The sequence below is a fragment of the Pelophylax lessonae genome (genome assembly GCF_965119305.1).
Source record: "Pelophylax lessonae genome assembly, chromosome: 10".
NCBI lineage: Eukaryota > Metazoa > Chordata > Amphibia > Anura > Ranidae > Pelophylax > Pelophylax lessonae.
In genome coordinates, this window is record NC_138777.1 from 208,805,675 (window position 1) to 208,823,992 (window position 18,318).

The 18,318-nt window shown below is 46.0% G+C and overlaps 1 protein-coding gene across 2 annotated transcripts in view; it reads right to left on the reverse strand.

Moving 5' to 3' along the window:
* Positions 1 to 18,318, reverse strand: part of BANP (BTG3 associated nuclear protein) — a 645,526-nt gene that overhangs the window by 383,024 nt on the left and 244,184 nt on the right. The gene's annotated exons all lie outside the window — the stretch shown is intronic.

The window sequence follows — 18,318 nt, forward strand, 5'->3', positions numbered from 1 at the left end:
CAATTACACTGAATTAAAAAAAAAATATGTAGTGTCACTAACACATGTCTGTTAGCAGTTTGTGTGAGGAAACCCACAAGAGACCCCAAAAAACGTTACTAAACTGGTCAGGAGGCTTGCAGGAACGATCTGTAAAGCAGAGATCAGACACAGGAAGTGAAAATCATCCAGGTCCTTCCTAGAGTGTCCAGGGGCTGCCTATGCTGTCCAGCACCGTGGACTACAAGAAAATGGCCGTCCCATGCATTCCTATGGGGAAGAGTTAGAAAATGGCTGCCCATCCATTACAATGAAGGATCCTGACATTAAAGCAGGGCAAGTCTACAGTAAAATGGCGGCCCCCCACGGTGCACCATGCAGTCTCCAGGACCCCCGGGGGGTCGGCAAAGGCATCGGATGGTCCCCAGGAGGAAACCCCACAAACCCCCCCCCGCAGAACCGCCACAGTAAGTACAATATATATGCCCCCCAGGAGGTAGGAACCTGTATGGGAGGGGGGGCAGAACAGCTGAGGGGGGCCCACGTCCACCAGAAAATTGGGGGGGGACACTTACTCCCCATACCATGATATCAGGTGGGCGCCACTTAGAAAAGACTACCTTCCACCTGGGATGGGGGTCCTGCCAGCCAAGCCCAGCAAGCAGCAAGACGGTCCACTCGCGGGCTCATCCCCATCCAACGGGGCTCTGTCGTGGCGAGGCCTAGTGCTGGACTATAACCTGCTAATGCTCGCTAGCCAGGCTGGGAGACCTTAAGGATCTAGAATATCCAGTCCAAAACCCAGGCTGTTGTTTGTGGTTCATTCAGGAACACAAACTAAAAGTCTTAAAAAAGGTTCCCAAAAAAAAAAAAAAAACAGCTAAGACCAAAGTCCCAGCAGGGAACTAAGTTCTAATCCTAAACTAGGCAGAAAAAATCTGAGGGCTGTAACAGAGTGTGTGGGGTTATGCCTGCAGAGACAGCCCTAAAGGCGTGGTGAAGGCTTTTTCCTGCCTAGTGTCCTACTCCTGTAACCCAATGGTCAAGAAGATATGAAGCTGCGACTGTCAATGAACGATAGAGAAATGTGCAGTTTTATCACACAGCACAAAGCCACAGATGTCGCAAGTTTTGAGGTAATGTTTAATTGGCACGCTGACAGCAGAAATGTCCACCAGAGCTGTTGCCTGGGAATTGAATGTTCATTTCTCTACCATAAGCCATCTCCAAAGGCGTTTCAGAGAATTTGGCTGTACATCCAACCGGCCTCACAACCGATGACCACGTGTAATCAGACCAGTCCAGGACCTCCACATCCAGCGTCTTCACCTCCAAGATCGTCTGAGACCAGCCACCCAGACAGCTGCTGCAACAATCGGTTTGCATAAACTAAGAATTTCTGCACAAACTGTCAGAAACCATCTTAGGGAAGCTCATCTGTATGCTCGTCATCCTCACGGGGGTCTCGACCTGACTGCAGTTCGTTATCGATCAAAACCCACTTGAGTGGGCAAATGCTCACATTCAATGGCGTCTGGCACTTTGGGGAGGTGTTCTCTTAATGGATGAATCCTGGTTTTCACTGTACAGGGCAGATGGCAGACAGCATGTATGGTGTTGTGTGGGTGAGCGGTTTGCTGATGTCAATGTTGTGGATTGAGTGGCCTATCATGGCGGTGGGGTTATTGTATGGGCAGGCGTATGCTATGATCAATGAACACAGGTGCATTTTATTGATAGCATTTTTATTGCACAGAGATACCGTGACGAGATCCTGAGGCCCACTGTTGTGCCATTCATCCACGATCATCACCTCATGTTGCAGAATAATAATGCACAGCCCCATGTTGCAAGGATCTGTACACAATTCCTGGAAGCTGAAAACATCCCAGTTCTTGCATGGCTAGCATACTAACCAGACATGTCACCCATTGAGCATGTTTGGGATGGTCTGGATCGGCGTATACGACAGCATGTTCCAGGCCTTGCCAATATCCAGCAACGTTGCACAACCGTTGAAGAGGAGTGGACCAACATTCCACAGGCCACAATCAATAACCTGATCAACTCTATGCGAAGGAGATGTGTTGCACTGTGTGAGGCAAATGGTGGTCACACCAGATACTGACTCGTTTTCGGACCCCCCCCCCCCCCAATAAAGTAAAACTGCACATTTTAGAGTGGCCTTTATTGTGTCCAGCCTAAGGCACACCTGTGCAATAATCATGCTGTCTAATCAGCATCTTGATATGCCACACCTGTGAGGTTAATGGATTACCTCGGCAAAGGAGAAGTGCTCACTAACAGAATTAGACAGATTTGTGAAGGATATTTGAGGGAAACAGGCCTTTTGTGTACATAGAAAAAGTCTTAGATCTTTGAGTTCAGCTCATGAAAAATGGGGGCAAAAACAAAATTGTTGCGTTTATAATTTTGTTCAGTGTACATATCCTGCTGTACACATTGCTGCTCTACTTTGTATTCAGGTTTTTGTACATTAAAACTGAACTTCGATGCATGCCCATGGTGCAGCCTTTCTCTCCACTGATTTGGGTATTGATGACAACTCCACTTCTTCCAGTCATGTGGACATTTCTCACAGCAACATCATCACTACAATGCAAGACCAGCAGTGGCCAAAGATCCTGCATTGTACATGTTGTTGTTGAGAACCCACCCATATTTTAAAGGAAGAGTGAAGATGATCACCAGTTGCCATGGGATAGAGCAAAAAGGTAAGTATTCCTTCCTATTATACCCCCATAGACTAAACAAGCATTAGCTATTGAACATACAGGAGGAGATTACCAAAGTGCCAATTTTTGTAAGCTGAATGGAGTTCAACTTTCATTATTTGCGGTATAGGTATATGGGGGTAGTGGAAGCCTTTGTCTACATTCTTAGTGCTTAAGTTTCCTTCTTTACCATCTCAGGAAAGTTGTGAGCAATAAACATTATTATAGCTTGGGCTTTTTCATCACAAGGAAGCTTGCGAACATGCTAGTAAAGAGGTTTCTCTTACGTCCTCCGACAGTCGCCGCCTCTTCATATTCGTCACATATGGGGGTATTAGACTTTGCTCCGAAGGAGTAGCTAGGCAACAGAATATGTTAACAATAAAGCTTTAACATATCCCACCCTCAAGGGGTGGTCCCCTCAGTCAATACCCTCCTACTTCCTGCAACCATATCTCAGTTTTAATGTCTAGCTTGTCAGGAGTGGCTGGCTCTCTCTGTGCTGGGACTTTTTGTCCCAGACTCTTTCTTCTTTTTGATATTTTGTTTGAGTTTTCTCTCTACCTTTACTTAGCTGTTATTTTTGTCAGCATTAGTTAGTTCTTCGGACGAAGAGGATCATGCGGACTGGGTCTCAGGCTGATCCCCCTGGTCGCAGGTCGTGGGTCAGTGGCTTCCCAGTCTGCCATCGAGCGTTCAGCCAGGTATCGCTCCTGGCACAGTGAACGACCCATCCCTGTTCGGTGCAGGGATGATTGGTGAGGTGGCTACCTCACCGGACGCTGTGCGGTTTCTGAACCGCCATTGTGTGCGTCTTGAATTGCGACTCTCCCTGCCTCATGTGCAGCGGCTTGTTCGCCTGTGCGGGTTCCCCACGCCATGTGAGGTAAGTGTATCTATGTGGGGACCTGTCTGTCTGGGGGGGGTCTCAGTCTGGGACTGTGTAACCTGCCTTTAATCACACTGCTTGTCTCCCTATCTCTCGGCTGCATGCTGTGGGCTGCAAGGGGGGGGGGGAGCTGTATGACACTGAGTATGTCAGGCTGGGCAGTGTGAGGAGCTGTGTGCTGTGGGGCATGTTTTTAATGGCATGTTGGGGCATATACAGCGATCGCTGCGGCGATCTAACATGTATCCATATAATGGGTTAATATTGTGTGTGATTTTGTGCACTGTGGAGCGGCGATTTCGGCGCCAAACGACGCCATTTTACCGGCGCCCGCTCCGGCCGCATGGTTTACATGCACGGCGGCCATTTTCTTGTAGCCTCCATAGGCTTACATAGAGCGCCCTGGCAGCATCACTTCCTCTCTCCTGGAAGCACCGATCGAGGCAGCAGCAGCAGCGGAGTCTCCTCAGGTTTTATCCTTCTATTCCTGTGTTCCATTGCCTGTATTCAGTCTGTATATTCCCTGTGGGGGTCTCATTGTGCCTGAGTGTGGTGCGGTGGGCTGCGCTTGCCGCGCTTGCTGTAAGGGGGCAGTTAACCCTTGGTTGTCTGGCATACAGGGGCAATGGATTCTCAGGAGGGCAAGTTTCCCACAGTATTGGTGGAAAGCCAGGGGACCGCTGTTTCCCCCCCAGGGGGGGATTTAGCCACTATTGTGGCTGGCCTTGCTGCACAGGTGCAAATGCTGGTGGCTGCTCAATCTACTAAACGGCCCAGAGTTGCTCTGTCCTCTGATTCTGAGGGTGAAGGTGATGGGGCTGTTCTGGCGGGGACCTCCCTATCGGGGTCCCGCTCCTCTCTTGATCTAGTGGGGTCTGAGGTAGAGGCTGAAGTTGAGGGGGTTGATAATTCTCCCCCTGGCTCGCCTGAAGAGCTTGCAATCATGGATGAGTTGATTGCTTCCATTAAGCAGACGCTACGTTTGCAGGACGAGGTGTGTCCCCCAGCTGCCTTGGCGGCTTATGGGACGCAGAGAAAACGCAGGACGCCGCAGGTTTTTCCCTGCAATGCTGATTTTCAGCGCGCTGTTAAGGACCAATGGCGCGATTTGCGCAAGCCTTTTGCGGTGCCAAGTAAATTTAAGCTGCGTTATCCTTTCTCGCCTGCCACTGATGAACGGTGGTGTGTGCCTCCGCCGGTGGATCATGCTATTGCGGTTTTGAACAAAGCCACTGCGATCCCTGCAGAGGGATCCCCTGTTTTCCGTGATGCCACGGATAGGAGACTGGAGTCTCTTGCCCGTCATACTTATTCTGTTACGGGTTCTATGCTTAAGGCTCTGTTTGCTTCTCTCATGGCGGCCCAGGCGATCGCAAGTTGGACGCAGATGCTTAGGCGCGTCCTAGTGGCCGATTCGGCCTCGGCGGCGACCCTGGATATGGTGGATCAGATCCACCAGGGTGTCATGTATCTGTGGGATGCGGACCTGGACCTGATTCCGTTGGCCGCGCGTGTGCACAGCGTGGCGGTGTTGTCTCGCCGCCTGGTTTGGTTGAAATGTTGGTCGGTGGACCAATCTTCACGTAAAACCTTAGCCAATCTGCCTTATGATGGGTCTCGCCTTTTTGGGGAGTCCCTGGATGTGTTGATTAAGGGGATTACCGGGGGTAAGAGCACTCTCTTGCCCCATTTCCCCAAGGCTAAGGGGGCTTCTGGGAAGAAGCATGCTCAGTTTCGGCCCCCTCAGGGGTCCTTTCGTGCCTTTCGGCCGCACTACAAGGGCAAACCGTTCAAGGGCCAAGGCTCTCAGAAGAAGCCCTGGTCTGGGAAACAGAAGTCCGGTCAATCCGGACCTGCGGCCCATAACAGTTCGGCCTGAAGGGGCGCCCTCACCCAGTTTTGGGGTGGGGGGACGCTTGCTCGGTTTTCTTCAGCCCTGGTTGGCCCGTGTGAGGGACAGATGGGTTCTGGAAATCGTTCGATCTGGTTACAAGATCGAGTTTCTCTCTCGGCCGGAGAGCAGATTTTTTCCCTCAAATCTTCAACTGTCTCCAGAGCGCCTGCGGGATCTGCACCTGGCGGTGCGGGACCTGAGGGCTCAGGGAGTGGTGGTTCCGGTGCCTCATCGGGACAGATTTCGGGGGTTTTATTCCAATCTGTTCACCGTGCCCAGAAAGGAGGGCAAGGTTCGTCCGATTCTGGACTTGAAAGCTCTGAACCGCTCTGTGCGAGTTCGCAAGTTCCGCATGGAATCCCTGCGCTCGGTGGTGGCTGCCCTGGTTCCGGGGGAATTCATGGCCTCCATCGATTTGAAGGATGCGTACCTTCACATCCCCATATTCGAGGGTCATCAGAAGTACCTTCGATTTGCCATTGCGGAGGATCACTACCAGTTTGTGGCGTTGCCCTTTGGGCTCGCCTCGGCTCCGCGGGTCTTCACCAAGGTGCTTGCACCGGCTCTGGCATTATTGAGAGCCCAGGGCATTTCTGTCCTGGGGTATCTGGACGACATTCTGGTTCGGTCTGCGACCAGACAGGGTCTGGAGAAGGACCTGTCTGTCACAATGCAAACTCTGCAGGAGTTCGGTTGGACGATAAATGTTCCAAAGTCGACACTGAGTCCGTCGGTTCGTCTCCCCTATCTGGGAATGATACTGGACTCGGTGCAGGCGAAGGTCTTCCTGCCGGAAGACAAACTCAGGACTCTTCAGGAGGAAGTCAGGTCCCTCAGGGACGTTCCACACTCGTCTCTGCGGACGGGTATGAGATGTCTGGGATTGATGGTCTCGGCCTTCGAGGCGATTCCTTTCGCGCAGTTTCACACGCGGGGTCTCCAAGCGGAGATCCTGTCCAGGTGGGACGGGCGACCTCGATCTCTGGATCTTCAGATCTCGTTGAGTCATCGCACCAGGGAAGACCTTCTGTGGTGGCTCCAGTCCCCGTTGGTGTCCGGGGGCAAGTCGTTTCGTCCGATCTCGTGGACGATAATCACCACGGATGCCAGCCTGTCGGGCTGGGGTGGTGTTCTGGGCGTTCTGTCCGCCCAGGGGACCTGGTCGGAGGGGGAGTCTTCCCTTCCGATCAACATTCTGGAATTGCGTGCGATAAGGCTCTGTCTTCATCGCTGGACGGACCGGCTGCAGGGCTGCCCGGTTCGGGTGCAGACGGACAATGCCACAGCGGTGGCCTACATCAACCACCAAGGGGGCACCAGGAGTGCCCGAGCGGCTCGAGAAGTGGCCGACATTCTGTCTTGGGCCGAGACTCATGTCCCGGCGATTACGGCGGTTCACATTCCGGGAGTGGAGAACTGGCAGGCGGACTATCTGAGTCGCCAGACCCTGGATCAGGGGGAATGGTCTCTCCACCCGGCTGTCTTCCAGATGTTGTGCGCGAAGTGGGGTCTTCCAGATGTGGACCTGTTCGCGTCTCGCCTCAACTACAAGGTGAAGAGGTTCGTGGCAAGGACGCGCGACCCTCGGGCAGACGCGTCGGACGCGTTAGTGGCCCCGTGGCATCAGTACAGGCTGATGTACGCGTTTCCACCGATTCAGTTGCTGTCCAGGTTCCTTCGCAGGTTGCACTCGGAACGCAGCACGGTGATTCTTGTGGCACCGGACTGGCCTCGCCGGTCCTGGTACGCAGACCTCGTGAATCTGGCGGTCGACGCTCCTTGGCGTCTGCCTCTTCGAGACGATCTACTGTCTCAAGGACCGATTTACCATCCTGCTTTACAGTCGCTGGCTTTGACGGCCTGGCTGTTGAGACCGAGGTCCTGAAGGAGAAGGGTCTCTCTCCTGAGGTCGTTCATACTTTGATCAACGCGAGGAAGTCTTCCTCGGGGAAGGTTTATTACCGTACTTGGAAGGCCTATTTTGCCTGGTGTGAGTCCAGGGGGTTTTCACCCCGCACGTACTCGGTTTCCCGTGTGCTGTCTTTCCTTCAGACGGGTGTCGATCAGCGTTTGGCGCTGGCTACGATTAAGGGTCAGGTGTCGGCGCTGGCCGTTCTATTTCAACGTCCCGTGGCTTCCAACTCCTTGGTTGGCACTTTTATTCAGGGTGTGCGGCATCTGGTTCCTCCTAGGAGGGATCCTTTGCCCCCTTGGGACTTGAATCTAGTTCTGTCTGTGTTACAACGTGCTCCTTTTGAACAGATCAGGGAGATCTCGTTGTCTATGTTGTCCAAAAAGGTCGCCTTTTTGGTGGCGATCACTTCGGCTCGCAGAGTGTCGGAACTGGCGGCTCTGTCCTGCAAGTCTCCGTACCTGGTTGTTCATTTGGATAAGGTGGTCTTGCGACCTAATCCTTCTTTTCTACCGAAACGAGTTTCGGAATTCCATCTTAACGAGGATATTGTTTTGCCTTCGTTGTGCACGAAGCCTAAACATCCAAAGGAGGTGAGATTGCACTCTCTGGATGTTGTTCGGGCGATAAGGGTTTACCTTAAATCGACTGAGTCTTTTCGTAAGACTGACTCCTTGTTTGTTCTTCCAGAGGGTCCTCGGAAGGGCATGGCGGCTTCCGCCTCTACCATTGCCAAATGGATCAGGCAGACCATTGAACAGGCCTATGCCTTGCAGGGGAAGGTTCCCCCTGTGCCTGTGAAGGCGCACTCTACTAGATCACTGAGTACGTCTTGGGCCTGCCGTCATGGGGCTTCTGTAGCCCAGGTGTGTAAGGCGGCGACTTGGTCGACCGTACACACTTTCACAAAATTCTACAAAGTAGATGTTCAGGCATCGGCGGATGCTTCCTTTGGCCGCAAGGTTCTTAGTGCGGCTGTTCCATAGGGTCCCTTGTTGGGGACTCCTGGCTGTTGGGATAGTTTTTTTGTATCCCCTGGGTTTTTTGTCTTTTCCTGGGTTGTTGCTCCTGTTGAGCACTTATTTTTGCTGTTGCCCAGCTGGTTTCCTTCCTTTGGTAAGGTTCCTTTCTTTGATGTGGAGACTGCGTTGCCTTTCGGCGCGGATGCGTTTCCCACCCCTCATGTTTGCACTGCTTTGGGACGTCCCCATATGTGACGAATATGAAGAGGCGGCGACTGTCGGAGGACGTAAGAGAAAACGGAATTTTTGTAAAATCTTACCTGTAAAATTCCTTTCTCTGAGTCCTCCGACAGTCGCCGCCCCCACCCCTCTTTTGGGGTTTGAATGTATACTCTACTGCTATTCCACTAAAACTGAGATATGGTTGCAGGAAGTAGGAGGGTATTGACTGAGGGGACCACCCCTTGAGGGTGGGATATGTTAAAGCTTTATTGTTAACATATTCTGTTGCCTAGCTACTCCTTCGGAGCAAAGTCTAATACCCCCATATGTGACGAATATGAAGAGGCGGCGACTGTCGGAGGACTCAGAGAAAGGAATTTTACAGGTAAGATTTTACAAAAATTCCGTTTTACTCAAAAAAATAATGTAAAGAGTGCCCTAATGACGAGAAGTATGATTTTTAATGAAAGGTCCACTTTAAGAAACCGCTAGAATTTTTATAAAATTCTCCAGTGCCCGCGGAACTCCATTAACACCGCTACCTCTCATTTCACTGGCGCGACGCTCAGTAAACACGGATTGCTTGACTTGGCCTTCGCGAGTCAGTGAAGTGTGGGGTGTTAAGCTATGTGACAGGCTTGTAAGGGGCAGCAGGGGGATTAAAATGTGGAAGAGCAATCAGGCAGGAATTGAGTGTCCCAACAGAAAATTGGTCCGCTTTCAGCATAGAGCAACGCTAGGAATGCTTGTGATGGATTTTGCCATCAGAGGGGATGATAACTTTTCCATATGTGTCTACACACTGTTTGCATTCTGAAGGAGCTGGTCATTGAGAATGTCAAGTAGATTCTCACGCTTTTGCAGTGTCCGCAGATAGTCACAGCCGCTGACAGAGCGGTGAATTCTACAGGTTCCGAAGCAGGGTGAAGAAAAGAGAGGAAAGAAGATGTCTTTGTCTAGACAAAATGTAAAAAGTTAATGCACACACCTGTGAGCCTTGAACTTAAAGCAGAACTACACCCAATGATTTAAAGTGGTTGTAAACTTCAATCTCTGACTTGTAGTCTATAATAAAGCTTACCTATAGGTACTGTAAATAACTCGTAAACATGCACCCGGGCCGTTCCTACAGGGTCATGTGCACTAAACAGCAGCTCTCCCGCACATGCGCGAGAGTGATGTCATCACGGCTCCGAGTCAGTCACGCAGCCAGAGTCGGGAGACCCAGATAAAAGAGGGGTGAAAATGAAAGCGGCCTCCAGTGCACAGCTGGAAGGCTTTGTTTTCAGGTAAGTTTCCCATAATGTGCTAGTATGTGATGCATACTAGCATTTTATGGCTTTACCTTAGAGGTCAGAGAAAAAAAAAAGTCACTCACAGCTTTAAAAGTAAACTTTACCCATAATAACTTGATAAGAAAATGATGATCTTTAGCACGGAACATACATTCCAAAATTAATAATTATACTACCAAAATTAGTCTGTGCTGTAAATTTCCTCAAGCAGTGCTCCTGTTTTTTCTTGCTGGAGGGTGTTCAAAGCAGGGTGAGACTGTGAGAGGATTTTAAACAGTATAGGCACTTATTTTTTATGTTTTACATAGCTATACCTGCAAAAGGGGTCAGTCTGAAATGATCTAGTAGGACTTAATTATCGGACTAAAGTTCCACTTTAAAGCGCAACTAAACCCTCCAAACCATTTTAGTCAAGGAAGCTGCCATCTTAGCCTCTGTCTGATCTGCAACTGTCATGGTGCTGCACATATGATCAGTTCTGATATCAGCCAATGTGACCATTAAAAATCCCAACATGCTAGGAAGAACTAGAAAAAATACACAAAGCACACCAAAATTCAAGAGGAATACACCCAATGAATGGATTTAGACAATATTTGCTAATCCCGGAGTTCTGCTTTAAAGCTTTACACAGAAATTTGATTATCTTGCCAGTCTATATCTTTACACTGCAGCTCAGAAAGCTAAATGTGTGTATCAGGTAATTTTTGTATATTTTAACACATCTGCACCATGGAAAAGATCTGCTCACAGTGACCCCACAATGAACATGCTTGACAGTGTGCTCCTGCTCCTTCGTTGTCCTAAATAAAGCTTTCATCAGATAATAAGGTTCATATATACATATTTTAGTGGTATGTCTGGTTTTCCACTTAAAACACATTACAGGAAATTATAAAACTCATAACAAAGAAATTAGAGAAAGAAAAATTAGGCAATCCGTTCACAGAATTAGTGACACTGCTGAAACATGAAGGCCTGTGAACAAATTATTGTGAAAAGACAGGTACACTTGAAAAAAAAAAAAAATCCCACAAACCCAGACAGACTCAAAGACTGTACAAGTAGTCTGGAAAATATTATATAATAAATGGAAAGTTTAAAAGATTTTCATCCCCAACAAGAATGACTCAGATGAAATGAAGGATAAGCAAGGGATCCAAAGATTTATCTAATAATCACTGAATTGCGGACTTTAATTCATCAGGAAAATGGCTGCATCTGAATTAGGTTAGTTGCAATTCAAGCAGTACATAAGTGGAGTTACTTGGGAGGACACAGGGCATAAAGATGCATATTTGAGGAAATCTGATATTAAGGTTCAGGAGGGAAGTTCAGAACTGCAAAAACAAAAAAACAGTCATGAATTATATAAATAGATAATTGACATGACATATTACCTCTAGATTTAAAAGTGCAAAAATATTAATGGATGTGTGCAGCACCGAGTGCAGGTGTTACATGAATTAAAATACAAATACAGGCTCCTGTCATACAAATGTGCATGAGCCCAGGAAAAGACAGAGCTTTCGGCTTTCACCCTAAATGTCATCTTGTACTGCCCTGCCTTCCTCCCCACTCTCTTGCAAATGTACATTTCCCACGCTCGGGCAAAGACTACTATACCAAGGAAGCCCAAAACCTTCACGGTCTCTGCGTGGAAAATCCCTGTGCATGCGCAGATCGGCTCTGCTAGGACCCAAAGACCAGACAGAGCCTGTAGACAGATCTGTGCATGCGAATTAACAGTGGCACTAGAGCATGGAAGCCTTAAGCCTGGTCAACACTATTTTTTTTTTCCGTTTAATCCAGCAGAGCTGAACGAAAATAAACTGACAGCTCAGAAGGAGCCGCTGTACTAACTATGCCATGTTAGTACAGCAATCTCCCCTGTGGGGACAACAACCCCCCCTGCCAGAAAACTCCGGTGCGCTGATATGGAGCTGATCTGAAGACCTTTTTTGGTCATTACCCTTTGCCAAGCCGACTTCTGTCAGACCGGCTGCAATACAAATGGGCTGAATGTCGGCTGGTTTCTATTGAACATTTGGCCCATGTGTACCAGGCTTAACAGAGCAGGACTGATGCTCCACCCTAAACTGATATTACACCTTGCCTCTCCACGTTGACCAATCTCAGAACTCTTTGTATTCACTCAGAAAATGCAAGCCAGCAAAGCTGACCTCCTGTGTGTACAGTAAGCAGTAAGCAGAAGAGCAGGGCCCAGTAGTATGTGGAGATCACTAAAGTAGCAGTATAGTAGATGTGTCTACTTCAATGATCTCCAGCTTCCAGGGGTATTGGCCAAGTATAGTATAAACATACAGTAATTACATTGCTCCAGGCTGGACCAATATAACTATGTATAAAATCCCCCTGCCTGGAATTATTTTTTGAAAACTATTCATTTTGGATAGAGTAATGGAAGGTCATAACTCCTGTCAGTATATTTTTTGCCATCTGTGTCCCATTGGGGAGATTTCCCTTCACTTCCAGTCTCATAGCCAAAACATGAAGTGGGAGGAAATCCCTGCAAATTTTGGTGACCCCCAGGTCACCAGAACTAGTGCAATTGGAAGATTTTCCCTCTATTACTTATCTGGGGACAACATGAATTTTTTTAACCACTTTACCACCGGAGGATTTTGCTGTCTTACGTCTGGGCCACTTTTTGCGATTCGGCGCTGTGCGACTTTAACTGACAATTGCGCGGTTGTGCGACGCCATACCCAAACAAAATTTATGTCCTTTTTTTCCCACAAACAGAGCTTTCTCTTGGTGGTATTTGATCACCTGTGCGATTTTTACTTTTTTGCGCTATAAACAAAAAAAAGAGCGTAAATTTTGAAAAAAACAACAATATTTTTCAAATTTTTTATATGAAATTCCCCCAAATAAATGTAAAAATCAAAATTTTTTAAAATTTTTGGCCAATTTGTTTTCTGCTACCTATGTTTGGTAAAAAAATTCACAATAAGCGTATTTTGATTGGTTTGCGCAAAAGTTATTGTGTTTACTAACAAAGGGAAAGATTGTTGTCATTTTTTGTGTTTTTTTTTTTAAACGCGAAATGGCGGCGATCAGCGATTTTTTTTGCGGGACTGCGACATTGCGGCGGACAGATCGGACCCTTGACTGACATTTTTGACACTTCTGGGGGTACCAGTGACATTACTGCAGTAATCAGTGCTGTATATATATGCACTGTTACTGTAAAAATTACACTGGCAGGGAAGGGGTTAATTTTATTGGAGAGGGAGGGGTTAATGTATGCCTGGTGCTTACTGACGTGTGTGGGGGGAGGTGACGGAGTGACACAAGGACAGATCCAGGGTTCAGCTATGCTGAACCCTGCAATCTGACCCTTCCTGTCACTTAGGAGATCCGCCCGCTTGTGTTTACACAAGCAGGCGGATCTCCACACTAGATCCCCGACGATCGGGGAAGAGCGGCGGCGATCGCCGCTGCTCCTCCCCTGGCCCGACTCCTGCTGTGACTGAATACAGCGGGAGCGAGCCTCCGGCGGCGTGTGCGCGCCACCGAGAAAGGGGAGTGTCTGACGAAGTAGTACTATATTGTCAGACGATAACGAGCCACTCTGCCGCAGTAATATTACTGCAGGTAGACGTAAAGTGGTTAAGCAAAAAATAAAAAACCCAGCAGTGATTAAATACAATAAAAGAAAGCTGCATTTGTAAGAAAAAAAATGATAAAATATTATTTAGGTACAACATTGCATGACTGTGTAATTGTCATTTAAAGTGTGACAGTGCTGAAAGATGAAAATTGGCATGGGCAGAAAGTGCCCTGTAGGGAAGTGGTTAAGGGCATTTCCGTGAATCTTATGTGATCAATGTGTGTGGATGAGACTCCTACCTCCAATGTCCTTTACTTGGAGAATAAAATAGAGATTTGGTTGCTATAGGAAACAAAAAAATGTCTTTTCTTAAGGTACTTTAAAGAATAAAACATTAAAAGTGACACAATGTGGCCCTTTAAAAATGTCTTCTGCGTTTACAGACACCTCTGAAAGGAAAGCGATTTACAGTAATTAGACGCTCGGTCTCTGCAAACAACATACAAGTCTGTTATTGTAGATGAATGCGATAAGACTCCCCGAAGCATCCAGCTGGATACGCAGCTGTATCACAACCACATCACTGGATGCTGGCGCCTAACTGCAATAATAAAATCATAAATCTATTGATTCTTTCTTTAAACCTCTACGCAGACATTTGGCAACAGAACAGAATCATAACGTAGAAAGAAAACCACCACAAAAAAAGCCATATTCTTATACTTGTTGATTATTTACAAGTCAAAGTTTTGATTTAGAGGTTCCCGTGTGAGGATAGTCGATACATACAAACATTGGAAAATGTGGCCTGCCTCGGAAATAGATGTGGAGATATGAGCTGTACTGACTGACCTTCATCACCCCAGCTGCACTCATAAATAACAGCGAGTCCTGGCCGTGCAATCACAGTACATAGGTAACCGGTGATTCCAAATAAGCATCCGTAAACAACCTGCTCCGAAAATGCTGACTGCTGCTAAGATTACAACGTCTGATATTTGGCTTGCCAATGCCATGTTTAAACCATTGAGCTGCACATTTCAGGCCTGGAGATTAGTTAAAACCCCCAAAACATATTAGAGTTTGTGAAAAAGAGACCCTGGAGAATAAAATGGTGGTAGTTGAATTTTATTTAGGTCACATGATACTGTTTATTAAGTCATTTTCAGTTCACTAAAGAAATATACAATATAATACCCAATTTTATAAAAGGAGGATGTGTTGAATAAGTCATTTTCAAACATGTCAAACCTTGAGAATAAGTATGCCCATGAAATGGTGAAAAACGTCAGTACTAAAATTTCCCTGTAGACAAGATTAAAAAACTGGTCATCAGTTTAGATGTACATGTAAACAATGGCCCTAGCATTTCTGCTATCATGAGCATGCAGGGATACATAACATGTCAACAATCATTGTTTTCGTACCTAGGCATGTCCAGCGCATGCACTTACATTCATATGTGCATGTCTGTGGGGAAGGGTGTTGTTGATTATGTGTTTATTTTACACTCTCGCTGTTACAGGGGAGTGGACAAGCCAGTGTGCGCTAAAGTGTTTGAGTGGCTTTACAGCCTTGAATCACTTCCAGCAGAAAGCCCACAGCCAGCTTAATAAACCCCCTGCTGCCACTTACATTGTTGCAGGAGGCAAGCAGCACTGAGATGTAAAAACAAATAAATTAAGCAAGGATTTTATTAAAAACAGTGGAGACGGTGTATTATACACAGTGCTTAAGTAAATGAAATCTATTGGGGTGCATGGTAGCGCTGGACCAGTGAAAGTTAAGATTTTGTTTGTATAAAGAGGTCATATTCCTTTGAGGAGACAATGCAGGTACAATGTATACAGACCTGTTTTTGGACTTTGACCAGTTGGGTTGACTGGCTTAGGTCATACAACATACATTTAAGGCTGGATTGCTGGTCTCCTGCATGGGCTCCTATATATTTTTGTAATATGTATGCTTATCCATGCATTAGTTAAATGATTGCCTGCTCTTTTTAAATGCTTCGTACCTGTACTGTAACATATGTCATTAATACTTTTCAAACTGAGCTTGCAGATCTAAAACATCCATGGGGGTCACATTTGTCCAAACTGAAACTGATAAAGCTGACAGCCTACCTATCTAAAAGAATAAGAACTCAAACAACAGGAGGGACTGTTAAGATGAGCAACAACATGGAGTTGAAATATTACCATGCAACAAGATGGAATCAGCAGGAAGCTATCTCAATGGGACTTAAAGCAGTAGTAAACCACCAGAAAAAAATAATAATTATGTCCCCCTGCAGGTTTAGGTCATAATGTACAAGTATGCACTGCATACTAGCACATTATAACAAACTCACCTGGACATGGAGCCCTCTAGTGCAGCCCTGTCATGGCTCCCCGGTACTTCCATATTTACTTGGTCTTCCTTCCGGGTTTGCGGACTCCGGCTGTATAAATGGGCTCTCACGGGTATGCCGTCCCTTCAGCGTGTATGCGCTGATGACGTCACTGGCTGCATGAATACCTCCAAAACAGTGCAGGATTAGGAGATACCCACTGTACATACAGGTAAGCCTTATTATAGCCTTACCTGTAGGTACAAGTTAAAAAGTGGACTTCACTTCCATTATAAAAATTAACTATTAGTGATCAATGTTTTATCTCTTATTGTGTTCCGAGTTCTTTTTCTAATTTTAGCCCTGCCTAGACAATGTAGAAATAAAATGATGTGTGTAAGACAAGGCCCAGGATGGTAACCATTGTTTTAGATGTGTGGGATGGTAGTTAGAAGCAGGTGGACAGGAAAGGACACCCTTTCCATGCTGGTGTAAACTATGTACATTAAGTATTTATCGGTGTATCCGGCAGTCCTAGTTGTGCACGTATGACACCCCTTCTATGCTGGTGTAAACTATGCACATGAAGTATCTATGCGTGCTAACTGGCAGTCCTGATTGTGGATGTATGATGCTCTTCTATGTTGGTGTTCACCATACACATGAAGTATCTATCGGTGCTATCCGGCAGTCCTGATTGTGGATGTGTGACTCCCCTTTTATGCTGGTGCTCACCATGTGTATGAAGCAAATTTTCCATCCTGACAATTTATGGAAGTTTTGCTTTTTTACAATACCACATCTGCCTGACACCCCCCTCTAACCCGTGGACAAAAGAGTTAATCAAGACCGAATGGAGCTGAACGAAAGGATCCTACAAACCATCCACAATTTAGCCCCCAGCTACATCACTAGCCTAGTCTCAAAACAGCAACCTAAACACTCTCATCATTCCTCTCAAAACCTACTGCTCTCTAGCTCCCTCATCACCTCCTCCCATGCTCCCCTCCAGGACTTTTCCAGTGCCTCTCCAATCTTATGGAACTCCTTACTCCAATCTGTCCGATTATCTTCTACTCTACTACTATTAACTTTTAGACGATCCCTGAAAACCCTCCTCTTCGAAGAAGCCTATCCTACCCACACCTAACAACTGTACTTCCATTTTCTCCATCAGCCCATCCCCCACAGTTATTGTCTTTTTGTTCACTCGATCCTCCCTTCTAGATTGTAAGCTCTAACGAGAAGGGCCCTCTTATTTCTCCAGTATTAAATTGTATTGCCTTCCCTTTTATTTTAAAGCGATGCGCAAACTGTTGGCACTATATAAATCCTGTATAATAATAATTACAAAAAAAAAAAAAGACATTTTATAAAAAAAGTGCAAAAAAAACCCCTTTTTTATAAAAATAAATGTAAAGCGCCTCCATCCCACCATGCTTACGTGCAAATGCATATGTTACATGTAAGCGGTGATTACCCCGAACGTCAGAGCGAGAGCAATAATTCTTGCATCAGACCTCCTGCGTAACTTTAATCTGGTAACCTGTAAAGGCATTTAAAGCGTCGCCTATGGAGAATTTTAAGCCCCGTAGTTTGCCGCCATTCCACGGGCAGACGCAATTTAAAGCGTGACATGTTAGGTATCTATTTACTCAGTGTAACATCATTTTTCATATTATATAAAAAAAAATTAGATTAACTTTTTACTGTTTTTTTTTTTTTTTAATTATTAATGAATGTGCTTTTTTCCCCCCAAAAAATTGAGTTTGAAAAAACGCTGTGCAAATACCGTGTGCCATAAAAAATTGCAACACACACCATTTTATTCTCTAGGGTCTCTGCTAAAAAATATATAATATTTGGGGGTTCTAAGTAATTTTTTAGCAAAAAAAAAAAAAAATAGATATTTACATTTAGAAGCGAAGTGTCAGAATAGGTTTGGGAAGGAGGTGGTAAAGCTCTTTGGCTGATATTCAAAAATCATTTAATATGCAAGTGTCATTTATCACCATTTATGTGACATTTACAATATTATTTTAGATAATCCAAATTTCTCCCTTTACCATGGATATGTGTCGAGATACAGAATAGTGTAGAAGGCATTTAACCAATACGTAATACGGAATAAAAACAGTTTTTAATCTTGTACTTTGATGCTCTGTGATCCAGTGTGTGCTGCTATTAAATCAGTAAATCATACACATGTGGAAGATATACCTGTGTGGATGTCCTTCATTGCAAGGCTATTCTTTACAATGGGTCCCCCATGATAAGTGAACTTTTCTTTTTTGCTGTAAAAAAAGGGTTGTATCACAACTGAGCGTATTTTGTTATGTTTTGATGCAAAGAGTCCTTCTCTAGTTATGCTAATCCCAAGCACAGTTTAGGCTTGAATGTACAAAGCTTTAATGTGAAAGGAGAAACTTTTTTTTTTTTTTAAGACTTACAGTACAAACCACTATCAAATCTCTACAAACAGGCACTTAACATTCCAGGCAGAAAATGCAGAATGTTATGT